Source organism: Hibiscus syriacus, unplaced genomic scaffold, assembly GCF_006381635.1.
Source record: "Hibiscus syriacus cultivar Baekdansim isolate YM2019G1 unplaced genomic scaffold, ASM638163v2 tig00012483_pilon, whole genome shotgun sequence".
Taxonomy (NCBI): domain Eukaryota; kingdom Viridiplantae; phylum Streptophyta; class Magnoliopsida; order Malvales; family Malvaceae; genus Hibiscus; species Hibiscus syriacus.
The window spans coordinates 4,674-16,695 of NW_024062281.1; the positions used below are offsets into that span (position 1 = coordinate 4,674).

Below are 12,022 nucleotides of genomic sequence, written 5' to 3' on the forward strand. Positions count from 1 at the left end.
CTCTTTCATTTCCTTTCTCTTTTCAACTGTTTTAATTCTCTGCTTCAGATCTCTTAGCTAAGATTCAATCTCAGCCATAGACCTGATCCTAACTTTTGAATCTCCATCCGTCGATCTGAGTCACCATGGCGGCCGCGAACGCTCCCATCGCCATGAAGGAGGTCTTGACTGTCAGTCTTCTCCTTCTCCTTCTTATTCGTCTCACTCGTTTCGATTTCAGCTGGAAAATTCAACTGAATTATCGTTTATATCGATTATTAAGCTTAATCTAATGCTTCGTAAACCTTGTCAGATCCATTATCTGTAAAATATGCTTAGATCTGTTTGAAACTTCCTTTATACTCTGGATATAGTGGCGGTTTTGAGGGATCTGAAATTATATATTTTGGTTGCCGTTGCCGAGCATTGGCATTAGTCCTCAATTTATCACATTCACGAACGTATCTATGGAATCTGATAAGTATATTTGTGTTAGAGAAACCGCTCCGCAAAACAGTGTTGTGATAATTGATATGAGTATGCCAATGCAGCCGTTGAGGCGACCTATTACAGCGGACTCTGCTCTTATGAATCCGAATTCTAGAATCCTTGCTTTGAAAGGTTAGTTACTATAACTACCAGCAATTAGTTATTTGTATTGGATCACGTTAATCATGTTTCCAATTGATTGGGTTGTTAAAACTGAACAAATGAATGTGCTACCAGTTAACTGCAAGGACCCTGCTTACCCTATCGTGTTGTATGCGAAGGAGTGCTAGTGTTATGCGAACGAATGCTAGTGTTTGTAGTAGTTAACACCTCTCTACTATAGTGTTATATTGGATTATTGGTATGTATTTTTGAGAATCTGTATTTGCCATCTGTTTGTTTAGTTTACTAGGAAAAATATCAGCACTTCTAAGTGCCTTTTGGCTCTTTTCCTGTAGCAGATTTTGCTTAAATTGTGTCCAATTAGAGAAGAAAATATGCTTGAAATTCTACTCATAAAGTGCTTGACATTCATGTAAATTGCTTCAATTTTATGGAGCAGGAAATTCAATATCTTTAGTATTGCTGTCACCTTTGATTTTTCATTCATCTGTTCTTTATGCTTAGAGACTTTGACATTGATTTTGTAGCTCAACTACCGGGAACAACTCAAGATCACTTGCAAATATTTAACATAGAGATGAAAGCAAATATGAAATCTCACCAGATGCCTGAACAGGTGAAACTTATTTGTCATCACATTTTTTTTATTGTTTAAAATTCTTGTAATGTTCAATTATTCCTACCTGCCTCTCTATATTTATTTTTTCCGTTGAGAGTGAACTTCAAATCATGAGCTTAGAAAACTGTCCATGGTTAATGTCCAGGTTGTATTTTGGAAATGGATTACCCCAAAATTGCTTGGCCTGGTAACACAGACCTCTGTGTATCATTGGTCAATTGAAGGTTAGATGTTATTCAGTTAGCTTATCTTGCATGACAGGCTCTTTCAGCTCTAACAATATCTTTTGATTTTTGTCTATCGTATAAATTTCTTTGGCGTTATCCATCTCATTGCATCTCAATCCTGGCAGGTGATTCCGAACCAATTAAGATGTTTGAGAGAACAGCAAATTTAATGAACAATCAGATCATAAACTATAAGTGTGATCCTTCAGAGAAGTGGTTGGTTTTAATTGGAATTGCCCTCGGTGCACCTGAGGTATGTGTTTACTCTATCAATGCTTTCTAAGGTTGTTTAATTTTTTCTTTGAAGAAGCTGCTACTGCTTTATTTGTATTTAGTTTTGAGAATTTGATAACTCTGACAGGTAAGGTCACTTTTTAGAGGCCACAATTGGTTTTGAGAATTTGCTCTATTATTGATTATGAAATTCTCTCTTTTGAAAAATCATTTTTTGTTGCCAGTATGCAGTTCTGATTTTGATCTACGTGTCTTGCATCTTTCAGAGGCCACAATTGGTTAAGGGGAACATGCAACTTTTCTCTGTTGATCAGCAGCGTAGCCAAGCTCTTGAAGCACATGCTGCTTCATTTGCACAACTTAAGGTATGGGGATTTCTTGCACTTTACACAATTTCTCTATATAGATCTAACAAGCAGCTTATAATATCTGCTTGTTTGTATTGAGCAGGTTCCAGGAAATGAGAATCCTTCTATTCTTATTTCGTTTGCCACTAAGAGTTCTAATGCTGGTCAGATTACATCAAAGTTGCATGTAATTGAGCTTGGTGCCCAGCCAGGTCTGCTTATGTCTGTTATACTTTTGTCCTGTCCTCGTTATATATGAGAGGAAACTGAAAGTCTTTTTTGAATGCTAAATCTGAAAAATAAATTTAAGAAATAAAACAGTGTTGACATCAAGTTTTCTAGTGCCTGGAATAATAGAAGTAAGATCAGGAACTATGTTTAAAAAAGCGCCGCTTAAGCGCGATTAAAGTGCTAAGCGACTCGAGCGAGGCCCCTGGCGCTTCAGCATAGCAAAAGCACTACGAATTCATTAAGCGGTAGTAATCGGCGCTTTTGCAGCGCTTTTAGCAAAGCGCTAATCGGCGCTTAATCGCGAGTTTAGAAGATACGATTTTTGGGCTTGTTTAGGGTTTAGCGGGCTATTAGATTATCAGGCTTAGATCGGCTTTTAGTGTAGGCAGGCTAGGGTAAAAAGTGCAAGTTGATGAAGGAGATGGAAGAAGATATTGGAGTGTCTAGTGATGAAGGAGATGGTGTTGTCCGAGTTGATGACAATGACGATTTAGAGGATTTTTAGTTATAAGGAATTGAGGGTTTAGAAAAATACTTTTATTCATCTCACTTTAGACTACTTTTGGTGTAGACCATCTTTTGAGATTAATATGCTCGTATAGTCGTATGGTTAATGGTATATAAGTATTTAAGTGTTTATTACTTATAAGTAAATTGAGAATATTTTGGTGTTTAAGAACTTATAAGTTTTGAATATATGCATTGACACTTTGATATTTAAGTATTTATAAGATAATTTATAAATATTCTGTATTTTTTTGTGAATTTCGGCCTTTCTGGTGCTTCATGTGCATAAAGCGAGCGCTTTCGCTTAGCGCTTCGGCGTCTAGGACCCTAGGCGCTTTATGCTTTTTAAAACCAAGATCAGGAATTACTTTGATGTTTTGGCATGTTCAGTTGGTTGGGACACTACTTTGGAATATTTTTGTGGTTTTAATTCTGAAACCCTGTTGATTTTATTTCTATTACAAGCTCTAAAACATGATCAAGACTATTCCAAGTTAGAAAGTTAGAATTGTGATGTGGTCATTATTGCGCATTGGCTTTAAAATAAACTATTCTTTCTTAAATCCATTGTGTAGATATGATATTCCGTGTGTTACTTTGGTCTATTATGTTTCCATTCTTCTAAAGAATATATATATATATATATATATTGGCAGGTAGGCCGTCATTTTCAAAGAAACAGGCAGATCTATTCTTCCCACCAGATTTTCAGGATGATTTTCCAGTCGCAATGCAGGTAACACAATATTTCCTAGATTTTATCCTTAATTGTTTATCATTGTGCCAATATAAGACAAGGTTCTGTTTGTTAGCAGATATCCCACAAATATAGTTTGATCTTTGTTATCACCAAGCATGGGTTGCTGTTTGTTTATGATCTAGAAACAGCATCTGCTCTATACAGAAATAGAATCAGTCCGGACCCAATATTTTTAACCTCGGAAGCTACTGCAGCCGGAGGGTTTTATGCCATCAACAGGCGAGGCCAGGTGTTGTTGGCAACTGTAAATGAAGCAACAATAGTGCCATTTGTTAGCAGTCAAGTATGTTATATGGATTTTCTGTTTTGTTTTCTGGCATCAATAGGCTGACACATATCAGCTTACTACTTCTGGTTGTCCTCTGTTTCAGTTGAACAATTTGGAGCTTGCTGTCAGTCTGGCTAAAAGAGGAAACCTTCCTGGTGCAGAGAACTTAGTAAGTGGTTTAATTTCTATATTCCTATGGTCTATGGTTTGTGAATCTTTGCATTTGGAGAGGAGTAAGTGCCTGATATTGTCAACTATAGGTTTTAGTTGCTGGACAATAATATCTAAGGGGATCTATTTTAACTGGGACTCGGAGGATACTTTCTTTGTTAGATCTATCCGAGAATAATCTATTCTCAATCTTACTGCAATTTTTTGATCTTGCAGCAATGCTGAGAATGAAGATGTGATGTCTTCTCATTTCTTGATTTGCTTTAGTCCGATATTTTTTATTGTGTTCTTTCATTATGTATTACATGATTAAATTCTGTGTTGACATATTTGCTCTTACATGTTAACAGTACCGTCTAGTATAAGTTAATTCAGTTTTTTTTTGTTATTTTTATTCAGCGTAGTTCTTTCTGGTTTCTAGGATGTTGACTGTGATTTTGGATTTCTCAGGTTGTTCAACGTTTTCAAGAATTGTTTACTCAGACAAAGTATAAAGAAGCAGCTGAGCTTGCGGCAGAGTCTCCACAAGGGATCCTTCGCACACCTGACACAGTTGCCAAGTTTCAGGTCTCATTTTTCTTTCTTGTTCACATAGATACTGATTTTTTGTTTCTGGGTTGATTTTATCTGAGGCAGAATTCTTTACCCTATTGTTGTAGAGTGTTCCTGTGCAAGCTGGGCAGACGCCGCCACTGTTGCAGTACTTTGGTACACTTTTAACAAGAGGGAAGCTTAATGCATTTGAGTCATTGGAGTTATCTCGGCTTGTAGTGAACCAAAACAAAAAGAACCTTCTGGAGAATTGGTTGGCTGAAGATAAATTAGAATGTAGTGAGGAACTAGGAGACCTTGTGAAGGTCTGGTTTGTGACCACTGGAATAGAAATCTATTAGTATCTTAATCAATTTTGTCTAAGTTTCTACTTCAAGAAAGTGGTACTAGTTTGTTTTTTTTCCCTTTTCCTAATTGTTACTTTGCTTTTTCTGTAGACTGTGGATAACGATCTTGCTCTGAAAATATATATTAAAGCTAGGGCAACTCCAAAAGTTGTTGCAGCGTTTGCTGAACGTCGAGAGTTTGACAAAATCTTGATTTACTCAAAGCAGGTGATTGCTAATTCCTTTGTCTTGGCATTTTCTGGTATGATAATGAATGATCTCATTTACAGCCTATCAAGTTGGGTGATAATTTCTCCAGCTTGTTCTTGACATTAGTGATTACATTCATCAAGTATTCATGACTAAATTCCCCCCCAGGTTGGGTACACTCCAGACTACTTGTTCCTTTTGCAAACAATTCTTCGTACAGATCCACAGGTTTGTTTCCATTTTCTGTACTGTTCAGGGTTTGAGCCATTTTGTTGAAGCATGTCAAATCATACTAGCAATTGTATTAAAGCCTTCAACTTATATGAATATTCTGATCAAGTTAAAAGCTTTTTTTATTGTTTTATGACTAGTAGATGTTAATATTATGTACTTATTTATGTGATTGGATTTGGATCCGTGTGATTTCGGGTAGAAACTACCTTTTGAGAGGGATCTGAGTTATCATTTGTTTCATTTGCAGGGAGCTGTTAATTTTGCATTGATGATGTCTCAAATGGAGGAAGGTTGTCCAGTTGATTACAACACCATCACTGATCTTTTTCTTCAGGTCTGCTGCTTATTGAATTACTTGTGAAATTAACATTATTTTCTCTATGAAATACGTAACTTTGTTTTCTTATCCTTTTTTGTATTCAGAGGAACTTGATACGGGAGGCTACTGCATTTCTATTAGATGTTTTGAAGCCAAATCTGCCAGAGCATGGTTTTCTACAAACAAAGGTTATATCTTTCATGTTCTGGTTATGCTAATCTATTTTGACTTCTATTTTTCTGAAAAAATTATACTTGTATAATAATATTGTTTTCCTTGCAGGTTTTGGAAATCAATCTAGTAACTTTTCCTAATGTTGCTGATGCCATTTTAGCTACTGGAATGTTCAGTCACTATGATCGTCCCCGAATTGCACAACTTTGTGAGAAAGCTGGTCTCTTTGTGCGAGCTCTGCAGGTAATTTTCTTGTTAAAAATAATGTGTTTCGTTGTCTGCCATTTCTAGACTGAATCAATAATATAACACCTTTATCTGCAGCATTACACCGAGTTGCCTGATATTAAACGTGTCATTGTGAATACGCATGCTATTGAGCCACAGGTAAAAATTGTCTGTCTCAAACTCATGGTAAAATTGGACAGCACCTCCTAATATATTTTTTATGCCCAACCTTCTGTTTTCAGTCACTTGTTGAGTTTTTTGGAACTCTTTCACGAGAATGGGCTTTGGAGTGCATGAAGGATCTTTTGTTGGTTAATCTAAGAGGCAATCTTCAAATAATCGTTCAGGTAAAGTGTTGTTGCATATGGCATGTTCATAGTATTTAGTGAATTCCCAAAAGCTAAGTTGTGTGTGTGCAGGTTGCCAAGGAGTATTGTGAGCAGTTGGGTGTTGATGCCTGCATAAAACTTTTTGAGCAATTTAAGTCGTATGAAGGATTGTACTTTTTCTTGGGCTCTTATTTGAGCTCAAGGTAAGCTATTTAGCAAACAAGAAGATTACTTTGTCCTCAAATCACAGCTATTTTTAATATTTATCACTATTATGTTTTCTTTTGATTATGGGACAGTGAGGACCCTGATATACACTTTAAGTACATCGAGGCAGCTGCTAAAACTGGTCAAATAAAGGAGGTTGAGCGTGTAACCAGGGAATCGAACTTTTATGATGCTGAAAAGACAAAGAACTTCCTGATGGAAGCCAAGCTTCCTGATGCAAGGCCCCTAATTAATGTTTGTGACCGATTTGGGTTTGTTCCTGATCTCACTCACTACCTTTACACCAATAGCATGCTCCGATACATTGAAGGTTATGTTCAGAAGGTATGTTTGATATTCGCTACTATATGTTTTCTGGAATACATGAATCAAATTTAAACTTGATTAATTGAGAACGTTTTTGCTTGTTTTGATAGGTGAAGCCAGGGAATGCTCCTTTGGTAGTGGGACAGTTGCTGGATGATGAATGCCCTGAAGATTTTATAAAGGGTCTCATTCTCTCAGTCCGTTCGCTGCTTCCGGTGGAGCCCCTGGTGGATGAATGTGAGAAAAGGTTATTTTCTTTTCTCTGCATCTTCTACTGTTTACCATTTCAGTACTACGAGGTTCTTATTTTTCTTTTTGCATTTGGATTCCAGAAATCGACTTCGTTTGTTTGGAGCATCTTGTGAGTGAGGGAAGCCAAGATGTGCATGTCCACAATGCTCTGGGTAAAATCATCATTGACAGCAATAACAATCCAGAGCACTTCCTCACAACCAATCCTTACTATGATTCCCGGGTTGTTGGTAAGTACTGTGAGAAGCGCGATCCCACTCTGGCGGTTGTGTCCTACCGAAGAGGACAATGTGATGATGAACTTATCAATGTTACGAATAAGAACTCATTGTTCAAATTGCAGGCTAGGTATATAACTATTTTGTTCATTTATGATAATGTATTGGATCTTTGTTTTAAAGTAGCTTATCTGTTCATTGTTATGTGGTCATGGGTATGTTGTTGAGAGGATGGATGATGATCTTTGGGAGAAGGTTCTAAATCCTGAAAATGAATACAGAAGACAGCTAATTGATCAGGTTGTGTCAACTGCTTTGCCGGAAAGCAAGAGTCCAGAACAAGTCTCTGCAGCTGTCAAAGCTTTCATGACAGCTGACCTGCCCCATGAACTGATTGAGCTTCTTGAGAAGATTGTGCTCCAAAACTCTGCATTCAGTGGGAACTTCAATCTGCAAAATCTACTTATTTTGACAGCTATTAAGGCAGATTCTTCTAGAGTTATGGATTATATCAATAGACTAGATAATTTTGATGGACCTGCAGTTGGAGAAGTGGCAGTAGAGGCCCAACTATACGAGGAAGCTTTTGCAATTTTCAAGAAGTTCAACTTAAATGTTCAGGCAGTCAATGTTTTATTGGATAACATTAGAAGCATTGATCGGGCCGTGGAGTTCGCATTCAGAGTTGAAGAAGATGCTGTTTGGAGTCAGGTAGCAAAGGCACAACTGAGAGAGGGGCTGGTTAGCGATGCAATTGAATCTTTTATTCGTGCAGATGATGCTACTCAGTTCCTTGATGTTATCCGAGCTTCTGAGGATGCCGACGTCTATTCTGATTTAGTGAGGTACCTTCTGATGGTTAGGAAGAAGGTCAAGGAGCCCAAAGTGGATAGTGAACTCATTTATGCATATGCCAAGACTGATAGACTGGGAGAAATAGAAGAATTCATTCTCATGCCAAATGTTGCTAATCTTCAAAATGTTGGTGATCGCTTGTTTGATGAAGCCCTATATGAGGCTGCAAAAATAATATTTGGGCTTATATCAAACTGGGCCAAGTTGGCTGTTACACTTGTGAGGCTTAAACAATTCCAGGGTGCTGTTGATGCAGCAAGAAAAGCAAACAGTGCCAAGACATGGAAGGAGGTTTGCTTTGCTTGCGTCGATGCAGAGGAATTCCGATTGGCACAGATATGTGGTCTTAATGTTATTATACAGGTGAGTTTACTTTTATGTTGGATTACAATTTTCGCAAACAACTAAGTAGCTATATCTGAAGATTTAGTTCCATTTTCTTTTCCTCATGGTAGGCTGTAGGAGATTGTTTGTCCATGATTTTTACCATTGAATTTGTTTATTTTGTAGGTGGATGACTTGGAAGAAGTCAGCGAATACTACCAGAATCGAGGATGCTTCAATGAGTTGATCTCTCTTATGGAGAGTGGTTTAGGACTGGAACGTGCACACATGGGGTTATTTACCGAATTGGGTGTTCTGTATGCCAGATATCGTCCAGAGAAGCTTATGGAGCACATTAAGTTGTTCTCTACTCGTCTCAATATTCCTAAGCTGATAAGAGCATGTGATGAGCAGCAGCATTGGAAGGAACTTACCTTCTTATATATTCAATATGATGAGTTCGATAATGCTGCAACTACTGTGATGAACCACTCTCCTGAGGCATGGGATCATATGCAGTTCAAAGATATTATAGTCAAAGTAGCTAGCGTTGAGCTATATTACAAGGCTGTCCACTTCTACTTGCAAGAACATCCAGATCTCATCAATGATATGCTGAACGTGCTTGCACTTCGTGTAGATCATACTCGAGTTGTGGACATTATGAGAAAGGTTCCACTTTGGCAAAAAAGGATCTATTATTGGAATAAATACTACTAAATTACTTCATTATTATTTTAGTCATCTTGGATTGACAATTATTTCCTTATGGAATTTCAGGCTGGTCACCTGCGACTTGTGAAGCCATATATGGTTGCTGTTCAGAGCAACAATGTATAAGCAGTAAATGAGGCGTTGAATAAGATTTATGTAGAGGAAGAAGATTATGATAGACTGAGAGAATCCATTGACTTACATGATAATTTTGATCAGATTGGCCTTGCACAAAAGGTAAAGTATCGTTTTCTTACATTTTTTATATGCTTGTATGTCTGTTTCTGGTAACTTTTTCTGAATTACTCGAGTAGATTGAGAAACATGAGCTTCTTGAGATGAGGCGTGTTGCTGCATACATATACAAAAAGGCAGGCAGATGGAAGCAGTCCATTGCCTTATCAAAGAAAGACAACCTTTACAAAGATGCAATGGAAACAGCCTCCCAGTCTGGTGAACGTGAACTTGCCGAAGAGTTGCTTGTTTATTTCATTGAACAGGTACTAACTCATTCCTAAATATGGCTTTATACGTTGGTCAAGCAGTATGTGTAACTATGTTAAGTTGTTCAGTTTCACTTGTTCCTCTAGGATGCAAGTATAAAATGAGTTTCTTGGTAACCGTAGAACGGGACACAGAGAGTGAAATTTTAACATAGGCTTGTTTTTGCACAATGGGGATTTTACTTCCAAGTATTGTTACAAGAATGTTGGTTATTATTTGAATTGGATATAATTTCTGTGTTGATACTCTTTGTACAGGGAAAGAAGGAATGTTTTGCAGCATGCCTCTTTGTGTGTTATGACTTAGTTCGACCAGATGTTGCTCTTGAGCTGGCTTGGGTTAACAATATGATCGACTTCTCATTCCCGTTCCTGTTGCAGGTAGCTGTTTTGCTGCATCTTCAGTATTATTATTAGATTCTCTTTTTATTAGCTACCACAAACTTTTTGGTTTCAAGATCCTTAATTTCAAGATGTCGGGTTAGAACCTTAATCGATTTCCCATATTTTCCCAGTTTATCCGTGAATATACTTGCAAAGTGGACGAACTTATCAAAGACAAGATCGAGGCTCAAAAGGAAGTAAAGGCTAAAGAGCAAGAAGAGAAGGAAGTCATTGCACAACAGGTATACTCAACTTCCCAATTTGCTATGGCTGCCAGAAGTCGTTAGTAAGGATGTAAATGTGGCGATACAGATCGTGAGCTATTTGAGTTCAACTCAGTCAACGCTTGAATCCAATGGGCTTGACTCGAGTTTTTAACGAGCCGAACCAGTTACTTGATACCCTACTCAAAAAGCTCACAAGCAAATCAAAAAAATAATATATTAAATTTTTATTTTTTAAAATTTAATTGTTAATAATATTAACATTTATAGGTTTTTTTTTAATATAAAAAATACAATATAAAACATTCATGTACTCAAGGTTCAGGTTCAAACTTGAGTTCCAGCTTGAACCAAGTTAAGTTTGAGAATGTTTCTAGTTCAAATTTTTTTGAGTTCGAGTCGGGCTTCAAGTTTTGATTTCAAATTGAACTTGAAGATTTTAAATTCGTGAGTTTTCAAGTCAAGTCGAACTAAACTTTAAACGTTTCGAGTCGAGTTGAGCTCAGTAATACTCGAGCTCAACTCGACTCATTTATAGCCCTAGTCGCTAGATCTTTAAAGGGTTGAAATATTTTGTTCCTGATTAAAATGCCTTGTGTGGCAGAACATGTACGCTCAGTTGCTACCTCTTGCCTTGCCTGCACCGCCAATGCCTGGCATGGGAGGAGGTTTTGCTCCACCGCCACCTATGGGAGGAGGAATGGGGATGCCTCCGATGCCACCATATGGCATGCCACCAATGGGTGGCTATTGAAGACCCAATCATGTTTGTTTTGTTGAAGATTTTATTAGGAGCAGTGAATCCCGTGTTGTTGCACCGAGGCAGAAGGCTGACGTAGTTCTATTTCCGGTAAAATTTCACGCTTCAACGCCTTCATTATATTTGTGTTCCTTCGTCTCTTGTAGGCTTGTGTCGATGTCATGTAATATTCTTTTTTTGTGTAGCAAGAGGCATTCTTTTTCTTCTCTTTTTGGCTTCTGATAGAAAGGGCAAGCCGTGGATTTCATGCATATTTGTATTTTTTTTTTTGTAGTATGAATGATTTTGTTCCGGTCATTGGAACCGACAGATGAGTATATACGATAATACTTCACCTCACATTTATCATTATTATGGAATTTGATATTTGCCAATTATACTCCGTGGTTTTTAAAATGTTATATTCATTCTTCATTTATTTATTTTTTGTCCTACTCATTTCATTCTCAACAGTAACGTCCTCTGATATTATGTTAATATGATTTTCGAACCCTTTTCTTAAAAGGATCGATCGCTCATCTATAAATGCTATTTTTCTTTGTAAGTAACGACTCTATTGCATCCTCAATGGTTCATAATGGATAGAAACCAAAGACAAGCAATATAACAAGCTGAAAGAATCTCAAGAACAAAAAAGAAACATTATTGAAAGCAAATATCAATTGTTTGTTTATATTGATCGAGTGTTATTTAGGTGAAAGCTTATTTGTGTAAACATAATTTGTCTTGTGATATTTGTCTTGTGATATTTTTATTTTGTTAAGTTTGTATTTGTTTTTCGGGAGAGTGTGCAATCAATATTTTGAAGTACAAATCTTGAGGTATTTATAAGATTACATCTCGTCTTTAAAATTGTGCAAATCTAGTGAATTTGAGAAATCTTTAATGTGGATGCTAATGTAGTAGATGCGTACATAGTTTAAAAGT

General features: G+C 37.0%; 1 protein-coding gene and 1 pseudogene across 1 annotated transcript in view; both read left to right on the forward strand.

The window, feature by feature from the left end:
• Positions 1–12,022, forward strand: part of LOC120205458 (transcription factor MYB73-like) — a 24,094-nt gene continuing 12,072 nt past the window's right edge. The window contains exons 1-2 of the mRNA XM_039205329.1: positions 1–28; positions 5,308–5,315. The gene's annotated coding sequence lies outside the window, so the exon portion shown is untranslated. The remainder of the gene's footprint in view (positions 29–5,307; positions 5,316–12,022) is intronic.
• On the forward strand, positions 201–11,472 carry LOC120205453 (annotated as a pseudogene).